Below are 22,077 nucleotides of genomic sequence, written 5' to 3' on the forward strand. Positions count from 1 at the left end.
AATGCAGAGTCATAAAAAAAATATATATATATTTTTCCACAAAAAGGATTTTGTAGCCCCAAGTTTTTATTTTCACAAGGGTAACAAGAGAAATTGGACCCCAGAAGTTGTTGTTCAATTTATCCCGAGTATGCTGATGCCCCATATGTGGGAGTAACCCACTGTTTGGGCGCACGGCAGAGCTCAGAAGGGAGGGAGCACCATTTGACTTTTTGAGCGCAAAATTGGCTATCGTGTTTGGAGACCCCCTGATGTACCTAAACAGTGGAAACCCCCCAATTCTAGCTCCAACCCTAACCCCAACACACCCCTAACCCTAATCCCAACCTGATCCATAATCCTAATCACTAACCCTAACCATAATCACAACCCTTACCCCAAAACAACCCTAATGTCAACCCTAACCATAACCCTAATCAAAACCCTAAATCCAACACACCCCTAATCCTAATCTCAACCCTAACCTCAAACCTAACCCTAATCCCAATACACCCCTAATCACAACCCTAACCTTAACCCTAATCCCAAACCTAACCCTAATCCCAAGCGTAACCCTAATGCCAACCCTAACCCTAATACCAACCCTAATCCAAACCCTATCCCTAATCCAAACTCTAACCCTAACTTTAGCCCCAACCCTAGCCCTAACTTTAGCCCCAACCCTAACCCTAGCCCTAAGGCTACTTTCACACTTGCGTTGTTTGGCATCCGTCGCAATCCGTCGTTTTGGACAAGAAACGGATCCTGCAAATGTGCCCGCAGGATACGTTTTTTGCCCATAGACTTGTATTGCCGACGGATCTTGACGGATGGCCACACGTCGCGTCTGTCGTGCACTGGATCAGTGTTTTGGCGGACCGTCAGCACAAAAAAAACGTTCAATGTAACGTTTTTTTGTACATCACATCCGCCATTTCTGACCGCGCATGCGTGGCCGTAACTCCGCCCCCTCCTCCCTAGGACATAGATTGGGCAGCGGATGCGTTGAAAAACTACATCCGCTGCCCACGTCGTGCACAATTTTCACAACGTGTGTCGGCATGTCGGGCCGATGCATTGCGACGGCCCGGTACCGACGTAAGTGTGAAAGAAGCCTAACCCTAAATTTAGCCCCAACCCTAACTCTAAATTTAGCCCCAACCCTAACCCTAAATTTAGCCCCAACCCTAACCCTAAATTTAGCCCTAACCCTAATCCTAGCCCTACCCCTAACCCTACCCCTAGCCCTAACCCTAGCCCTAACCCTAGCCCTAACCCTACCCCTAGCCCTAACCCTACCCCTAACCCTACCCCTAGCCCTAACCCTGCCCCTAACCCTACCCCTATCCCTAGCCCTAACCCTACCCCTACCCCTAACCCTACCTCTAACCCTACCCCTAACCCTACCCCTAACCCTAACCCTAAACCTACCCCTAACCTTAACCCTACCCCTAACCCTACCCCTAACCCTAACCCTACCCCTACCCCTAACCCTAACCCTAACCCTACCCCTACCCCTAACCCTAACCCTAGCCCTAACCCTACCCCTAACCCTACCCCTAACCCTAATTTTAGCCCCAACTGCTCTTCTTCTGCCGGCCGGCAGATGGAGACAGATGGCGGGCGCACTGCGCATGCGCCCGCCATTTTCTTTTGCCCGCGGCCAGGAGGAGCAGCAGGAGGACCCAGGGACACAGGTGAGTATGGCAGGGTCCCCGAATCCCCCTATTTCTCTGTCCTCTGATGTGCGATCACATCAGAGGACAGAGAATTACACTTTGACTTTTTGTTTTTTTTTGCGTTCGCCGGTAAACAGTTAATTACCAGTGATCGCAAAACAGGGGTCGGTAAAACCGACCCCGATCATGCTCTTTGGGGTCTCGGCTACCCCCAGCAGCCGAGACCCCAAAGATTCTCACGGGGCCAGCCGGCGGGCGCACTGCGCATGCGCCCGCCATTTTGAAGATGGCGGCGCCCACCGGGAGCCACGAGGAGCATCGGGGGAGATAGTTAAGTATTGGGGGGCTACCTGGGACCCCTTTTCTCTGTCCTCCGATGTGCGATCACATCGGAGGACAGAGAAATTAAAAAGAGATCGTGTTTTTTTTTTTTTTGCGATCGCCGGTAAACGGTTAATTACCGGCGATCGCAAATACAGGGTGGGTTAAAAAAACCCCGAATCATGTTCTCTGGGGTCTCGGCTACCCCCGGCAGCCGAGACCCCGGAGAAAATCCGACTCTGGGGGGCGCTATTTACTTTTTCTTTACTTAATTAACGGCGCTGTGGTTTAAGTACCCTTAGAAGCCGCCGTTAAAAGGCGTATCGGCGGTCGCTAAGGGGTTAAAAATGTAGCAGCAATTTTTCATTTTTTCATGGAAATGTACAACATTTATTTTTTTAGGGAACTATCCATGTTTGAATTGACTTTAGGGGTCTCATATATTGGGAAACCCCCAAATGTGAAACCATTTTAAAAACAGCACCCCCTGACATATTGAAAACTGCTGTCGGGTAGTTTATTAACCCTTTGGGTGCTTTTCAGGAATTAATGCAAAGTGGTATGACAGAAATGAAAATGTGTATTTTTACCACCTAAATGTCGGTAACTTCTGAACAGGTTACAACAGCCGACAGACTCTAAGGCCACTATATGGTCGTGAATTGCCATCGCAAACATCAGGACCACACAGTCATGTTCCGAGGACACCAATTGGGATAAAGAGGAAGCCCTCACACTCTGTTAACTATTTATAATGATCTAGTCACTATTGACAGCAGCATCTAATGGGTTAAACAGATATGTACGGTGCCAACACTGATCGTGGCTGATACAGCAAGTTGTCAGTTATAGTGTACAGCCGACAGCTGCTGGATTGTCACCTGTATGGGGATACTATTCTTTTATATCTCAGGTCAGTTAAAAGACGTATTGGCTGCCATTAAGGGGTTAAACCGGCAGGATGGGCGGTCTCCATCATCAGCATCCAATGGGTTTCTCGGCTAAGAAGTTTTGTCACCAAGCTCCGTCCCTTCTTGGCTTGCTGACCCTTTCCATTCCGAAAAACTGGAAGCCGCTCAAATCACCACCATGCACTTGAAAAAAATGTTTGGATACATTAGAGGGATTAGATGCATCTCTGTTCACTGAATCCCTAAGATGTTCACTGGTGCGCTGCCGGAGTTTTCGTGTTGTGCAGCCTATATAGGAGAGATCACAAATACTGCAGGGAACCATGTATATGACATATGTACTACTGCAATTTATAAAGTCACTAATATCCATTGTTTCAGACCTCACTTAACAAATTGCTTGGTGTTTACTGCATATTTACATGCTCCACTTTTGCCACCTCAGCAAAAGTTTTTTTAGTCGTTGCAATCCAGGCACAAAATTCAGTAAGTATGGATCAAAACATCTTATCTACCCTAACATGGTCTCAATAAAAATATTGGCTTAGTGTGCAAAAAACAAGTGTTCACAAAACTGCAGCAACTGAAAAATTAAGACTACGGGTTTTGGAATTGCGGAGGTGATGCCGATTGTGAGACAGAGCCTCCTTCAGTTACAAGAGGCCCAGACAAGAGACTACAATCCGTCAGCGAGGCTGAGGTAGGATCAGGATGTCACAGAGGCTTAGACACTGTCACCGGACCAGAAGCAACAGTGCTGAAAACTGCTTCAGCGGAACTGAGACCTATTTTTGGAATTGAAAGAATGTACGCAGGTTGTCTAGCATGAAATTCTGATAGATGTGTGGGTAAACCTAAAGCTATGTTGAATTCCTGAAGCCCGCCGAGAGGTGATTTATAAGGAAGTGAAAAGAATGTTGAGCCTGGGCGTCAATGAGAAGTCAAAGACCTGCTGATCAAGCCACATTGTCCTTGTGCTGAAGCCCAATGGATAATGGTGCTTTTGTGATGATTATAGGAAAGTGAATAAGGTGTCCAATTTTGATGCAAATCTGATGCCCCGGGCCAATGAACCTATTTAGAGGCCAGGCACAGCCAGATACATCACCACCCTTGCTCTAACAAAAGGGTATTGGCAAATTCTCCTGTTTCAAAGTGCCAAGGAGAAGGCGGCCTTCTCTACACCTGATGGTTGCTTTAAATACACCAGAATGCCTTTTGGACTGCAGGGAGCCCCTGTCACTGTCCAGAATGTCATGGACCAGATCCTAGGCCCCTCACAAGAAGTATGCTTCTGCTTCATTGGACAATACTGTGACCTTCTGGGGAAGTCATCTACAGAAGGTCCAGGCAGTACTGAATGTGTTGAGGAAGGCAAGGGTTACCATAAACCCAAAGAAGTGCTCAATGGGGAAGGCCAAATAAATCATTGGGTATATCATTGGAGTGAAAAAATGCGACAAGTGAACAAAATAGAGGCAATCCAAAATTGGACTCAACTGGTCAGGGAGGTTATGGGAATGGTGGTATACTATCAACGGTTTATTCTGAATTTTGCCATGATAGCCGCACCCCTGACTGACTACTTTTAGGGCACAGAGACTTTGATGGCCAAGTGGTCTTCAGAAGCAGAGATGGCGTTCCAAGATTTGAATCTCCACCTGTCATTGGTAAAATACTGGAGGGGAGATATGTGTCACCCAGGATATTAGCCTCAGTGAAATGAACCTGGAAAAAATGCTCCAGCATACTAACCTTGCTTTGTTCCCTTGAGCGAGCGGATCCTCTCAGCCACACAGACTTTTTCATATGCTATTTTGTTTTTTCTGTTATGCCTGAAGGGCTGTGTTTGTTTATTTAATTTTGCATTGATTTATGCAGTAAGTTTTTAATAAACCAGTTAAAAACTTAAATGGAAAGTGTTCCTGTGACTAGCTCCTTTGTGTAATGTCACTGGTGATCACAGTATACCTGTAAGCTTACACTATATACTATATATTATCTATAAAAGTTCAAATGTATAACTCTAACTGATGTTAATATTAGTACTAGTACTATAGATTGTGTTAAAGATCATTATGTATGGTAGTATTATTTGGTCATGATGTGGTGGTAATTTGTGGTTCGGTCATGTGTGGCAGTATTTGTCTCCTTCTATGTGGTATTAGTCGGTCACTATGTTATGGATGCGCTGTAAATATGTTTTCTGGTCACGGCATGGTGGTATTTGTCAAAAATGAGGTCAGTCTCAGCAGTTTATCTCATCCACTCATCATTAAATTTTCACCAAAGAACAAGTTATCTACTGGATATAGGAAATAACTTGTTTTCAGGAAAGAAGCCCTACAGTGCAAACCACTGAACTTGTATACCACAGTTATGGTGTGAGCTCAGTAGATCTGCAAGTGCTACCTGAATTTTACAGTGGTTACTCCACTGTAACAGGAATAGCGTGTAAAAATTATTTGTATACTGTGGATGTGTGTTATTTGTGCAATGAGCGCCTTTAGATTCAATTCTACATGTGGTCCCTAAGCAAACCAGTATGATATTGTCTGTGAACCTGTATTAAAAAGAATGTAATCAGTATGATTCACCTTCTTTGTTTACAGACTGCATCGATGACATCATGTCTGAAGTGCTAGTGACTGCTGCAGGCAATCACTGAGCTGAACAGTTTGTGCTGACTAAACCAGGATCAGTGCTAAGCTCACTGATTGGCTGTAGTGTTCACATGTGCTACAGACATGACCTCACAAGAGTTGACTTTACAATATGTAATGTTGCTCTCAGTAACATAGTAACATAGTTATTAAAGGTTGAAGGAAGACTTTAAGTCCATCTAGTTGAACCCATAGCCTAACCTAACATGCCCTAACATGTTGATCCAGAGGAAGGCAAAAAAAAACCCATGTGGCATAAGCACCACATTGGGGGAAAAAAATCCTTCCCGACTCCACATACGGCAATCAGACTAGTTCCCTGGAGCAACGCCCTATCAAGGAATCTAGTATATATACCCTGTAACATTATACTTTTCAAGAAAGGCATCCGGTCCCCTCTTAAATTTCAGTAATGAATCACTCATTACAACACCATAGTCTCAATGCTCTTACAGTAAAGAACCCGCGTCTGTTATTATGCCTAAACCTTCTTTCATCCAGACGTAGAGGATGCCCCCTTGTCCCTGTCTCAGGTCTATGATTAAAAAGATCATCAGAAAAGTCTTTGTACTGTCCCCTCAAATACTTATACATTAAAATAAGATCACCCCTTAGCCTTCGTTTTTCCAAACTAAATAGCCCCAAGTGTGATAACCTGTCTTGGTATTGCAGACCCCCCAGTCCTCTAATAACCTTGGTCGCTCTTCTCTGCACCCGCTCTAGTTCAGCTATGTCTTTCTTATACACCGGAGACCAGAACTGTGCACAGTATTCTAAGTGGGGTCATACTAGTGACTTGTATAGAGGTAAAATTATGTTCTCCTCATGAGCATCTATGCCTCTTTTAATGCATCCCATTATTTTATTTGCCTTTGTAGCAGCTGCCTGACACTGGCCACTAAATGTGAGTTTGTCATCCACCCATACACCCAGGTCTTTTTCATTGACGGTTTTGCCCAGAGTTTTAGAATTAAGCACATAGTTATATATCTTATTACTTCTACCCAACTACATGACCTTACATTTATCCCCATTAAAGCTCATTTGCCATTTCTCAGCCCAAACTTCTAGTTTACATAAATCATCCTGTAATATAAAATTGTCCTCCTCTGTATTGATTACCCTGCAGAGTTTAGTGTCATCTGCAAATATTGAAATTCTGCTCTGTATGCACCCTAAAAGGTCATTAATAAATATGTTAAAAAGAAGAGGGCCCAATACTGACCCCTGTGGTACCCCACTGCTAACCACGACCCAGTCCGAGTGTGCTCCATTAATAACCACCCTTTGTTTCCTATCCCTGAGCCAGCTCTCAACCCACTTACACATATTTTCCCCTATCCCCATTATACTCATTTTATGTATCAACCTTTTGTGTGGCACCGTATCAAAAGCTTTTGAAAAGTCCATATACACTACGTCCACTGCGTTCCCTTGGTGCAGTCCGAAACTTACCTCTTCATAAAAATTGATCAGATTTGTCTGCCAGGAACGGTCCCTAGTAAACCCGTGCTGATACTGGGTCATGAGGTTATTCCTCTTCAGATACTCCAGTATAGCATCCCTTAGAATGCCCTCCAGGATTTTACCCACAGTAGAGGTTAAGCTTACTGGCCTTTAATTTCCGAGTTCAGCTTTTGTCCCCTGTTTGAATATTGGCACCACATTTGCTATACGCCAGTCCTATGGTACAGCCCCTGTTATTATGGAGTCTTTAAAGATTAAAAATAATGGTCTATCAATGACTGTACTTAATTCCTGCAGTACTCGGGAGTGTATCCCATCCGGGCCCGGAGATTTGACAATTTTAGTGATTTTTAGATGCCACCGTACTTCCTGCTGGGTTAAGCAGGTGACATTTAACCCCTTCATGACCTTGGGATTTTTCGTTTTTCCATGTTCGTTTTTCACTCCCCTCCTTCCCAGAGCCATAACTTTTTTATTTTTCTGTCAATTTGGCCATTTGAGGGCTTATTTTTTGCGGGACGAGTTGTACTTTTGAACGACTTCATTGGTTTTAGCATGTCGTGTACTAGAAAACGGGAAAAAAATTCCAAGTGCGGTGAAATTGCAAAAAAAGTGCAATCCCACACTTGTTTTTTGGTTGGCTTTTTTGCTAGGTTCACTGAATGCTAAAACTGACCTACCATTATGATTCTCCAGGTCAGTACGAGTTCCAAGACACCTAACATGACTAGGTTATTTTTTATCTAAGTGTTGAAAAAAAAATCCAAACTTTGCTAAAAAAAAATAAAAATTGCGCCATTTTCCGATACTCGTAGCGTCTCCATTTTTCGTGATCTGGGGTCGGTTGAGGGCTTATTTTTTGCGTGCCGAGATGACGTTTTTAATGATAGCATTTTGGTGCAGATATGTTCTTTTGATCGCCCGCTATTGCATTTTAATTCAATGTCGCGGCGACCTAAACGTAATTCTGGCGTTTCAAATTTTTTTCTCGCTACGCCGTTTAGCGATCAGGTTAATGCTTTTTTTTAATTGATAGATCGGGCGATTCTGAGCGCGGCGATACCAAATATGTGTAGATTTCATTTTTTTTTATTAATTTATTTTGATTGGGGCGAAAGGGGGGTAATTTAAACTTTTATTTTTTTCACATTTTTTTAACTTTTTTTTTTTACTTTTGCCATGCTTCAATAGCCTCCATGGGAGGCTAGAAGCAGGCACAAGCCGATCGCTTCTGCTACATAGCAGCGATCTGCTGATCGCTGCTATGTAGCAGAAATGGAGGTGTGCTGTGAGCGCCGACCACAGGGTGGCGCTCACAGCCACCGGTGATCAGTAACCATAGAGGTCTCTAGGACCTCTATGGTTACCATCCTGATGCATCGCCGACTCCCGATCATGTGACGGGGTCGGCGATGACATCATTTCCCGCCGCCCGGCCGGAAGCGGTAGTTAAATGCCGCTGTCTGCGTTTGACAGCGGCATTTAACTAGTTAATAGGCGCGGGCAGATCGCGATTCTGCCCACGCCTATTACGGGCACATGTCAGCTGTTCAAAACAGCTGACATGTCCCGGCTTTGATGCGGGCTCACCGTGGAGCCCTGCATCAAAGCAGGGGATCTGACCTCGGACGAGGTCAGAAAGGGGTTAATGGGGAATTTTTGTTATCACTGATCATATTGTCTGCCATGGGATTTTCTTGTGTAAATACTGATGAAGAAAAGTTATTTAGCATATTGGCTTTTTCCTCATCCTCATCCACCATTTCACCCAGAAAGGGGGCTAACACTATCATTTTTTAGTTTCTTACATTTTACGTAGTTAAAAAATATTTGGGGATTATTTTTACTGAGTCTCTCTGTCTCAATCATTGCTGCCTTGATTTGCTTTTTACAGAATTTATTTAATTTTCTGTATTTATTTAATGCCTCATCAATACCTACTTCCTTTAATTCTCTAAATGCTTTCTTTTTGTCCCTTATTGCGCCCCTTACAGCTTTATTGAGCCATATTGGTTTCCTTCTATTTCTAGTATGTTTATTCCCATACGGTATATACTGTGCACAGGTCCTATCCAGGATGCTAATAAACGTCTCCCATTTTCTTTGTGTATTTTTATGTCTCAGGATATCGTCATTAATTTCCCCTCCTGAAGTTTAGTGTCCTTGTAACCACTCTACTACACGTCTTATTGAAGGATACATGAAAACTTATTATTTTGTGATCACTATTCCCCAAGTGACCCCCAACCCTTATATTTGATACGCGGTCTGGCTTGTTGGTTAATATTAGGTCTAGCAGTGCCCCCCTTCTTGTTGGGTTCAGAACCAGTTGTGAAAGGTAATTGTCTTTCACAGTGGGAAAAACAAAATATTAATCTTGTAGTTATTATACCTTTTAATGGCTAACAAACATAAAATAAACGATGTTACAAAGCAAGCTTTCAAGACTTCTTAGGTCTCTTACTGAAGCATGGTATAACAAAGTACCGTATATACTCGAGTATAAGCCGAGATTTTCAGCCCAAATTTTTGGGCTGAAAGTGCCCCTCTCGGCTTATACTCGAGTCACGGTCTGTGGCAGGGTCGGCGGGTGAGGGGGGAGAGGTCTGAGGCATACTTACCTAGTCCCGGCGGTCCTGACGCTCCCCCTGCCTGTCACACTGTCTTCGGGTGCCGCAGCTCTTCCACTGTACAGCGGTCACGTGGGACCGCTCATTAAACTTATGAATATGGACTCCACTCCCATAGGGGTGGAGCCGCATATTCATTTCTCTAATCAGCGGTAACGGTGACCACTGATAGAGGAAGAGGCTGCGGCACCGAAGACCAGCTGTCCGGGGGAAGGAGCGGGACGCCGGGAGCAGGTAAGTATGTCATATTTACCTGTCCACGATCCACACGCCGGGCGTCGCTCCATCTTCCCGGCGTCCGGTCCCGGTGTCTCTCCGCTCTGACTGTGCAGGTCAGAGGGCGCGATGACGCATATAGTGTGTGCGGCGCCCTCTGCCTGATCAGTCAGTGCGGAGAGACGCCGGGACCAGACGCTGAAGAGCTGCAAGCAAGAAAGGTGAGTATGTGTTTTGTTTTTTTTTATTGCAGCAGCAGCGTTATATATGGCACAGATTTATGTGGAGCATCTATGGGGCCAAACTGAACGGTGCAGAGCATATAGGGCACAGCTTTATAATGAGCATCTATGGGGCCATAATCAACGGTGCAGAGCATATAGGGCACAGCTTTATAATGAGCATCTATAGGGCCATAATGAACGGTGCAGAGCACATAGGGCACAGCTTTATAATGAGCATCTATGGGGCCAAACTGAACGGTGCAAAGCATTCTATATGGCACAGCTTTATAATGAGCATCTATGGGGCCAAACTGAACGGTGCAGAGCATATAGGGCACAGCTTTATAATGAGCATCTATGGGGCCAAACTGAACGGTGCGGAGCATATATGGCACAGCTTTATAATGAGCATCTATGGGGCCATAATGAACGGTGTAGAGCATATATGGCACAGCTTTATAATGAGCATCTATGGGGCCAAACTGAACGATGCAGAGCATATAGGGCACAGCTTTATAATGAGCATCTATGGGGCCAAACTGAACGGTGCAGAGCATATAGGGCACAGCTTTATAATGAGCATCTATGGGGCCAAACTGAACGATGCAGAGCATATAGGGCACAGCTTTATAATGAGCATCTATGGGGCCAAACTGAACGGTGCAGAGCATATAGGGCACAGCTTTATAATGAGCATCTATGGGGCCAAACTGAACGGTGCAGAGCATATATGGCACAGCTTTATAAGGAGCATCTATGGGGCCATAATGAACGGTGCAGAGCATATAGGGCACAGCTTTATAATGAGCATCTATAGGGCCATAATGAACGGTGCAGAGCATATATGGCACAGCTTTATAAGGAGCATCTATGGGGCCATAATGAACAGTGCAGAGCATTGTATATGGGGCACAGCTTTATAAGGAGCATCTATGGGGCCAAACTGAACGGTGCAGAGCATATATGGCACAGCTTTATAAGGAGCATCTATGGGGCCATAATGAACGGTGCAGAGCATTGTATATGGGGCACAGCTTTATATGGAGCATCAATGGGGCCATAATGAACGGTGCAGAGCATTCTATATGGCACAGCTATATATGGATAATCTATGGGGCAATAATGAACGGTATGCAGCATTATATATGGCACAGCTTTATATGAAGCATTTATGGTGCAATAATGAATGGTATGGAGCATCTATTTTTATTTTTGAAATTCACCGGTAGCTGCTGCATTTTCCACCCTAGGCTTATACTCGAGTCAATAAGTTTTCCCAGTTTTTTGTGGCAAAATTAGGGGGGTCGGCTTATACTCGGGTCGGCTTATACTCGAGTATATACGGTATTTGAAGAAACACAATTACTGTATATACACAAAAAAGCTGAGGCATGGCATAATACATGGACATTTAAATATGCAAATAAACAAACTGAGCTCAGAGAATAAATCCTAAATTGGATCAGATTGGTGGTGTGAATATGTTATAGTCCCAATATCTATGTAAAATCAGAGGCCTGGTGTCCTCACTGTCTCTGCAGCAGATTGCTAAGATTTTAAAGCAAGTCATAAATCCTCCTGACAGATTTATTCTTGTGTACGGGGAATCATTAACTGTAATAAGTTCGTATTCCCGAACCCTTCAATGTATTTAAGATTTAAAGTTGCCTTTAAATATTGTAATGCAACTGCGGAGCTGTTGCACTCAGCCACCACCAAGGGGTGATGTCACGGGGAAAAGGGTTGCACTTACTGTGTTGAACTTCGGTGTAGAAGTGCAGGCCACCACCAGGAGGCGGCAGAGTAGTCAGACAGGCTGAAGTCAGAAACAAACAGGGAGATGAAGTACCAGAAAAGTAACAGAAAAGCACGAGCTCAGAGACAAGCCAAAATTCAGAGCCAGATGGGATTGCGGTATCCAAAACCTGAGACGAAAAGAGGAGTCAATGTACAAGCCAGAAGGCCAAAAGCCAGTCGGGCAACGCAATACCAGAGACAGAAAATCTGGAGACGGAGCTCAGAGTTAAGCCGAGTCATACACTGTAGGGAAATCACCAAACGCACACTGAGTCAGGGATAGGGAACAGGTCAGACACACACAAGGGAAGTCAGAGGCAGAAGGATCACTAGGGTATACGGATCAGCTGCTCTAGCCTGGAAGCATGAACTATCACTGACAAATGCTACCTAAAATAGCACCAATAAATAGCCACCGAAGAAACAAAGAGAGGCAGGAAAAGTTAACCCCTCCATGACCAGGCCTGGGAAAGAGAAGCAAGACGCAAACCCCGACCTGGATCATGACAAATATGACAACTTTCATATTGTTTATATTGTGTCCTGGATCACAGAAATGTTTGGCCACCGGTAATTTTTTTTTTTATCTGGGGTTTCTTTGTAGGAGAAAGAATCATTATTCTTGAACATTGAAAATGCATTGCTGCCATAGAAAATAGGGAAAAAAACGCTATATAATGTACACATGAAATATTTATCTGCAAAAATTTCAATGAATAAAGGAAGGTACTTCGTGCATAAATTGGCCCATGTATGTGAGCCCAATTGCCATGTCAAGGCATCCTTCGCAATTGGGTCCTTGTCCTGTTTTGTCACCTCTCCTGGGCAAAAAAGCTTATAATTTATGGGTCAAGGGTAGACCAGCTTAAAAAAACATATAAGTTGAAAACCGATAAAGGTTGCACAATTACTTACCAAGAATGATTACTCTAGAACATTGAAAATGCATTGCTGCCATAGAAAATAGGAGAAAAACGCTATATAATGTACACATGAAATATTTATCTGGTTGGTGCCTGTTCACACTAGCTTGGATGTGCTGGTCTTGTTCTCTTTTTGTATTAAGCCTTTTTGGACATGTGCTCTCCCACTCACAAAAGCCACAGGTGATTTTAAGTAGTTTAGCTGGTCTATTCCTGACCTATAAATTGTAGGCTTTTTTTGCCCAGGAGAAGTGACAAAACAGGACAGTCACCCAATTACGAATGACGCCTTGATATGGCAATTGGGCTCACATACACTGGCCAATTTATGCGTGAAGTACCTTCCTTTTTTCATAGCAATTTTTGCAGATAAATATTTCTTGTGTACATTAAATCGTGCTTTTTTCCTATTTTCTATGGCAGTAATGCATTTTCAATGCTCTAGAGTAATCATTCTTGGTAAGCAATGGTGCAACCTTTATCGTTTTTCAACTTATATTTTTTTTGGTTGGCGCCTGTTCACACCAGCTTGGGTGTGCTGGTCTTCTCTATTTGTAGGAGAATGAAGACAGAAACTGAGAGCAAGGATAAGATCCCATCGCCACATGATTACAGATGAAACTTTTTTAGTGCTGATCCTATATTGGTACCTTCTTGGTACCATTAGGTCCTTGGAAACCCCTGTATACTATTATGGTATCCTATATTTTTTTTACATGTCAACTAGATGTGGTTTATGCAACTCTATTGTGGATTGATGTATACACTCGCATATGTCATTTCATTACTTTTTAAATGTTTTTAATTTTTATGTTGCTAAATTGTGCTGCAATAAAATTTGATATTTTATGGTGATTCCTGTTTCATGGCATGCTTCTTTCCTTTATATTGTAGCTGAAAAATATTTCTGTCATAGACCTATATTGTTCAGTTCTCCTAAGACATTGCAAAAATCTCATTCTATACATTTCATCCATGTAAAGTCAGCAGGGCCGGACTGGCCATCTGGCAATTCTGGCAAATGCCAGAAGGGCCTGTCTGGTCTTAGGCTGCCTTGTCTGCTACGTTGTTAACAGAATCGGTGTTCTCAAGACACCCATACTGTTAAGAGTTGTGACGGAGCAAAAAGTCGATGACTCCATCACTTACCCCAGCAGACCACTGGTATCATTAGAAATATTGGTCTTGTAGTAAATCTTCCTTTCCCCCATCCAGGGTAATATTAGTAATGTATCCCATCTGGTTCATGGGGACAACATGGACCTGTGTGATTTCAAATTCCAGGGCTGGATTTCAGTCCCAGTCCATCCCTGAAAGTCAGAGGACTATTTAAAATAATAATCTACTTTTGCAAAAGTTAATAAAGTTCAATAAAGTAAACTCTATAACCTACTTGTACCCAAAATGAGTCATATTGTTTCATCCTCTTATAATTCGTGCTATTTTTCCTTTGGCATGAGCATTTTATGATATTCCCCAGATACAGCAGTAGTACGTATCATTGTACTGAACAGTCATTTTTTCATTTGTAATGTTTCTGTCATTACATATTCATTCAATTATACATTACACTAGAAGGCAACATAATATTCATAATAAGGATTGTTCTGTTTGCCTGTAATCTGTGATCTTTTATTTAAGCTTTTTTGTCTTCCTCCTGTACTTTTTACTTCAGGCCCATTTGACTCTTTAATAATTCTGTCACGGTCAAAGCCAATTAAAACTTATTCCCATTCTAGCTTTATTTCAGTCCTTGGAAGTAAAATTTTATTCCATAGCGACATGTAAAATTTTCTGCTACAAAGTTAAAGGACGTGTATTCTCTGCATTTTGCAAATGAAACCTTGGTCATGCACAAAAATAACGAAATGTGGCATCGTATTGTCATCCTTGAAAAGTCACATATGTTACTGAAATGTCATAAAGATTTTTTAAATGCTATTAGCATGGAGGTATCATTCTCCTGATCAAAATGAAAGCATTGAAGTGTCAAAAGCTTCCAGCTCTGTTCCACAGAAGATAACTTCTCAAAGGGGCTGATAGCAAAATGGCACATCTGAAGGAAGGACAGGATGCAAATATTGCTACTACAAGCAGAACCAAATCGAAAAGAAAATTTGTATTCAGTATTTTCATATTTTTACTTTAAATACCATTTTCCACTTAAAGTACAGTTAAAAAATGTTTTAATAATTTTAGCCCTCCATAACTCATGCTAAAGAATATTTTCAATTACTTTATCAGTACAGAAAAATATTTGAGGAAACCTAGAAGTCGATATTTTTTAAAGTTTCTATTTATCTGCTTTGGCATTCTCTATGGCACTTTATTATAGCTTTTGCACTTATCTCATACACTTTAGGAGAAGGCTTTCATTTTGACAAGCAGAAGTCTCCATTGTAGTAATAGTTATGAATGTATTAATGTCACACTTTAGGAGATTATTTCAAGAGCTGCCCAAACTTACTAGCCTCTTATGAAACATCTACCAAGTTCCTGCGTTCCTTCGAGTAAATAAATTATAATCAAGCTGAAGCTGGAAATGATGGATATAAGGTACCATGATGGAACTCTTCTGTCATATTTGCTGCATTACCTTTCAAAGCCATGGTACAAAATGTAAGTTTATCTTTTGGCAAGTCACATGGAGCTCTACAATAAGATCCAGTTACCTTAATGCCATTGGCCCCTTTAAAAAAATATCTATTGTCCTCTACTTGGTCAGCTAAAGCCTGCATTGACCACAGCTCCTTCACCAACAATTGTCACTGGAAGGCCGCTTATCGAATATTACAATATTCACTGTGAATCAAATGTACTGCAAAGTATTCAGTTTGCTTGGAACCCCATGCATTGCAATCTGAGATCTCCTAGGAAAGAAGGACCATTTTGAAGCACTTTAACAAAAACACAGTATTAATAATGTCAAAGTTGACCTCAACATATGTGGATATGGGTTCAAATTGTGACTGGGTGTAACGAGCAGCCTGTTCTTGACACATTAATCTTCTTCACTGCTGTTCTGTCACACACACTTTCTGTACTAATCCGTGAGCTTGCAAAATCCTTTTATTATCAAGAGTCAGCATAAAATGCTGGATGCACTTCCTGCTTATACCATCTATGATATTACCTCCTTGTTGGCTCTGCTATATCATGTGACATGGTAGCTGCAATGTATTATAGGAAAGTCCGGCCATAGCTGTGGTCATGTGAGTTTTTTCTGACTGATGTAATCTTCTGCAATGTGTTTAATGGTAATGGCCAATGTAGGTCATGTGGTACAAAGAGAATAAAAATTAATTAATTTACTTTTATTCACCGTGGTTTAGCAGCAAATTTCTAAAAATTCTAGCTAATCATCTATAATGATCATAGATTTTGGCTTACAGCTTCATTTTACATTATAGTTTTCGATATAAATATATATATATATATATATATATATATATATATATATATATATATATATATATACATACCCTTGTGGATTATTTATAGCATTGTAGTTATTGAATTACAGATTAGGTTGTGCAAGTGACTACACAAGTGATCACTTGTTTTAATCTGTATGAATGTTTACATTCTCAGTCATTTATAGATTATATCTCCTGGTTTTCCTTTGTAAATTGTTGTGTTGTGTTATTTGCTATCATTTGGTCAATTGAAGAATTGTGGCTTAATTATATTGATTTAACGGGGAATTATTTATGGGTTACATACATGACAAGCTTTGCAGTTCACGCTGTTCTTTTTTCTTGACTAACACGTAGTTGAACATTTTTTTCATGTGTTCACATATTTCTCTAAAAAAGTTTTTTTGTATGTGAACTGATTTTTTTTATTTTGTTTACATTTTTAGGGATGTTATAATTTATATTATTTTTCAAGTTGATCTCTGGGTTGCAAAAATGTTTGTCATCCTTTGCTTTGTGACTTTTGTCAGTTGCGTTTTAAAGGTTTACCCTGGGAGCCTTTGCTAGCCTTTTATCTATTAAAATTAAACACTCAGCCCTGGTGACCATTATTGTGGAGCTGATGTGAACATAACAAGGTAACCCCTTATCTTTGTAAATACTGCAAATCTTACAAGGTTAAATAGCCGAGATTGAATTTTTCTTTTTTACCAGTAAGGAAGTATGATTGTCAATCACAACCACTTTCCACCAACAAGACCCATGAGATCATGTGACAGAAATTTATAATTCATTTTTATAATATTCAAAGAAAGACTACAAGCAAAGCAGATTGTATGAAGAATGAATTTAATAAAGTAAATAAAAAGACATGATTTTTTGCTGAAGCTACTAATATTTCTGATGAGTAATTTTTCCATAACGAAATGTAGAGCCCTTGAAGCAGGCAAGCAAGAAAATACACACATATATCTAAACAATGATGAAAGTGTGAGCAGGTAGGAAGATGCAGTAATGGATCGGAGGCAGAGCAAGTGTTAATGTGGGGTTTAATTTAACAGGTATACTCCTTGCAGGGAGAAAACAGATAAAACAATATAAAGGAACACAGTGGATGTAACTCAGGGGAAGCGGGTGTGAAGCATAGGGTAGGAAGTTCTAGGATAGCAAACTTATCAGTCTCACGACTTCAGAATGCGGTTAGCTCAGGATGTGGACGTTGGCACAAAAGCAGTGTCGCATAAGGGGTCCAGTATGGTCCTGGAAAAGATGGCATCCTGGATCCTGGCGGCGGCGGTGGGTGATTCCTCGTGGTCCGGTCGGTGATCCATGTGTCAGGAAACAATGAGCCAGACAGAGCACAGTCTTTCCCCCTGTCAGCGTACAGGGACAATGAGCAACTTGATTCAGGTACAAAGGTAATCCCCTCACAGCAGGTGTCCCAATTCTCCCATCGGTGCAGGCTTATGTCCTGACTGGGCGTCCTGTCACTCACGGTCAGTGATGTCAGAGGGGACAAGGTGCATCATTGTCAGCAGTCTCTGTTAACAACTTTTTGCCTCTGCTGATGTTTGCTCACTCTGGCAGTTGGCCCCCCCACAGAAGCCCTGACACTGCCCTCTTGCGCTATGCACGTTCCCACGGCAACTAACTTATTTGCCGCGCGCTATGACCCTTTTATCTTAGCCATGCCCCCTACTCCTAGGTGCAGAGGTCGGTCTGGGGCTTTAAGCTTTCCCCCATGAAACCTGGGTGACAGCCCCAACATTTCCGGATCAGTCACGGAGTAGGAAGGCCTGGTCCGGGTCTTTTCCCTACAAAAGCATAGAAAAAAGGCTAAGGGGCAACTCATAAAAGCTGTTTTAAATGGAAAGCTGGCAAGTGGCAGGAGTTGGGCGGAGTTGTGAAAAAATGTTGCAACTTTTGCTGTTTCAAAGCCAGTTTCAAGTAGCTCCACCAAAATGATGAGAGGTGGAGAGCAGCCGAGTCAGCATGGGATGTCGATATGCACATCTATCAAATTCATTGAAAGTTGCAAAATGCTTTTATGCCTGAAATGTTATTCCAGACCTCAACAAGAGTAACATTTCTGCAAAGGTTCATAGAGGAGTACAGCACTGATAAGAATGTCAGTGTTAATGAAACGATTCCTACCGTAATGTTCAAAATAATAGCAGTGTGCTCAAAAACATAAGTTAATCACAAACTCTTCATACTAATTTTTATTTCCATGCATTGGTAACAAAGCACACTGTTTTCTAATTCAGAACATATAGAGAAATGTACCGTATTTTTCGGACTATAAGACGCACCGGACCATAAGGTGCACCCGACCATAAGACGCACCCCAAATTTGGGGTGAAAATTGCAGAAAAAAGATTTTTTATAAGATGGGGGTCCGTCTTATTGTCCGAATTTACAGTATCTTTCCTGAGGGCTGGCGGTGGCAGAGCAGGGTCACAGGAGGCATGGTGTCGGCAGAGGTGCGGTGATGCGGTGGGCGATATGGCGTGCACCTGAGCAGAGTCCCTTCCTGTTTAGGTGGGTGATGCCACAGCCTGGTGTCCATGGGGGGGTTGCAGCAGTGCTGTGGCGGCAGCAGAGGTGCGGGGATGATGAGGCGCAGTGAGCGGTATGGTGATTTAGATCTTGGCTTCAGGAAAATGGCTGCCATGATCTCCATCTGTGCACGCGTGGCCTCCCGCAGCCATTTTCCTGAAGCCCTGGGAAGCAGAGCGCTCCATCTGCGCATGCGCGGCCTCAGGAAGATGGCCGCTGCCACCGATAAAGCTATGATTCACCCGGTTCTGCTGCTTACCTTGGATACCGGCCGCTGCGTCACCTCACCTGTGGAAGGGACCCCGCTCATGCCATACCGCTCACTGTGCCTCATCATCCCCGCATCTCTGCCACCGCTGCACCTCTGCCGCCGCCACATAACTGCCAGTAATCCTGCATTCCAACTATAAGATACACCCCCCATTTTCCTCACATTTTTTGGGGCACCGGTTTTCTGGCACCTGTCAACTGTTATTCCAGCCCAAGATGCTTGGACTACATCCCACAATTTTTTGTCATTTGTTGACTTTGCCTCAGAAAAACACATACCATAAGATACAGCCTTCGCAAAACCTTGTCTGATGTGACAAATGCACATGTAGCAGGATGCAGCAGGCCTCCACTGATAAAGGCAAGGGGCAGCACAGGTGCAAACTACTGATAAAAACAGCCACCCCAACACTAGCCAGACATTGATATAGCTTGCATAGGATGCCAGTCACACAGGTAAGTGTGATGCACAGTGTCTGCTTTTCAGCCGCCTATTACTGACGCCCTTGTATTAACAGGTGGGCTGCCCAGCAGTATAGAATGCAGCACACAGGGACAGACGCCCAATAAACCAAGCCAACAAAAAGAGGCCTGGCCACATCCTGCAAAAAAATGATGTGATAAAACGTGCAAAAAATTATTGCATTTGATAAATACATTAAATGAGGTATTGGTTAATATTTTGACCAAAATAGATAAGCTCGCAACCCATGTCATGGGTCCTCATTACTTGCGAGTCCTACCACTAATATAAAAAAACAGCTAACAGAAAAAACTCAACAAACACATATCATAAGATACGACCTTCCCAAGACCCTGTCTGATGACAAATGCACATCCCGCAGGATGCAGCAGGCCTCCACTGATAAACGCAAAGGGCAGCACAAGTGCAAACTACTGATAAAAACAGCCAACCCCACACTAGCCAGACATTGGAGGGGTTGGCTGCCTAGTAGAAAAAATGCACATTAATATAGCTTGCATAGGAAGCCAGTCACACAGGTAAGTGCAATGCACAGTGTCTGGTTTGCAGCCTATTAATGGCACCCTTGTATTAACAGGTGGGCTGCCCAGCACTATAGTATGCAGCACAGGGCATATCCTCTTGAGCATAGGCAACATGACTAGAGTTGAGCGACCTTGACCTTTTTAGAGTCGAGCCGGGTTTCGCAAAACCCGACTATCTCAAAAGTCGGGTCGAGTGAAATCGGCCGATTATGACGTAAAGTCGGGATCGACCGAAACACGAAACCCAATGCAAGTCAATGGGGCAGCATAGTCAGCAGTGAGTGGGGGCCAGGAAAACACCTAGAGTGCCCATTTTAATGTCAAAACCATCCATTCTTCTTAATGAAGCTTGTCAAGCGTAATTTACCTTATAATAATTGGAAGGCATTTGAAATTGGGGGTCATTTGGCTAAAGTTGTGGTGGGTAGGGCTGGTTCAAGTAATTAGTGGGCCCAGGAAATCTGGACCACGTCACGGCAGTGGAGCAGGGAGAGGTAAGTATTTCAACTTTGCAAGTGCTGTGAACCTGAGCAAGCAGGGGGGGCCCACTCGTTGGCATTGGCACTGGCACAGGGCCCCTCAAAGTACAGCGGTGTGTTTGCACGGCGGGGGCGCCTCCCACCGGCAGCAACACTTTTGCGTACCATGAGAGACCCTGTGCCAGTGACGTCGCCAACTAGCCCCTTCCCGACCCATGACGCCACGTAGGCGTCATGAAAGTCGGTGCCATTCCGACCCATGACGCCTATGCGGCGTCATGGAAATATCGCGTCCCTGCAGATCGGGTGAAAGGGTTAACTCCCATTTCACCCGATCTGCAGGGACAGGGGGAGTGGTAGTTTAGCCCAGGGGGGGTGGCTTCACCCCCTCGTGGCTACGATCGCTCTGATTGGCTGTTGAAAGTGAAACTGCCAATCAGAGCGATTTGTAATATTTCACCTATTATAACGGGTGAAATATTACAATCCAGCCATGGCCGATGCTGAAATATCATCGGCCATGGCTGGAAATACTAGTGTGCCCCCACCCCACCCCACCGATCGCCCCCCCAGCCCTCCGATCTGGCCGGTACACTGCTCCGGCTCCCCTCCATCCAGTGCTCCGCTCCCCCCCGTGCTCTTGTCCGCTCCCCCCGTGCTCCAATCACCCCCCCGTGCTCCAATCACCCCCCCTGCACTCCGATCCACCCCCCCCCGGTGCTCCGTTCCACCCCCCGTGCTCCATTCCAGCCCCCCGTGCTACGTTCCACGCCCCCCGTGCTCCGTTCCACCCCTCCCGCACTCCGATTCCCCCCCCGTGCTCCGATCCCCCCCGTGGTCCCCCCCCACCCCATCATACTTACCGATCCAGCCGGGGTCCCGTCCGTCTTCTCCCTGGGCGCCGCCATCTTCCAAAATGGCGGGCGCATGCGCAGTGCGCCCGCCGAATCTGCCGGCCGGCAGATTCGTTCCAAAGTGCATTTTGATCACTGAGATAGATTATATCTCAGTGATCAAAATAAAAAAAATAATAAATGACCCCCCCCCTTTGTCACCCCCATAGGTAGGGACAATAAAAAAATAAAGAAATTTTTTTTTCCACTAATGTTAGAATAGGGTTAGGGTTAGGGTTAGGGGTAGGGTTAGGGGTAGGGTTAGGGTTAGGGTTAGGGCTAGGGGTAGGGGTAGGGTTAGGGGTAGGGTTAGGGTTAGGGCTAGGGGTAGGGTTAGGGTTAGGGCTAGGGTTAGGGTTTCGGTATGTGCACACGTATTCTGGTCCTCTGCGGATTTTTCCGCTGCGGATTTGATAAATCCGCAGTGCTAAACCGCTGCGGATTTATGGCGGATTTACCGCGGTTTTTCTGCGCATTTCACTGCGGTTTTACAACTGCGATTTTCTATTTGAGCAGTTGTAAAACCGCTGCGGAATCCGCACAAAGAAGTGACATGCTGCGGAATGTAAACCGCTGCGTTTCCGTGCAGTTTTTCCGCAGCATGGGCACAGCGATTTTTGTTTCCCGTAGGTTTACATTGAA

Source organism: Ranitomeya imitator, chromosome 3, assembly GCF_032444005.1.
Source record: "Ranitomeya imitator isolate aRanImi1 chromosome 3, aRanImi1.pri, whole genome shotgun sequence".
In the NCBI taxonomy this organism is placed as follows: domain Eukaryota; kingdom Metazoa; phylum Chordata; class Amphibia; order Anura; family Dendrobatidae; genus Ranitomeya; species Ranitomeya imitator.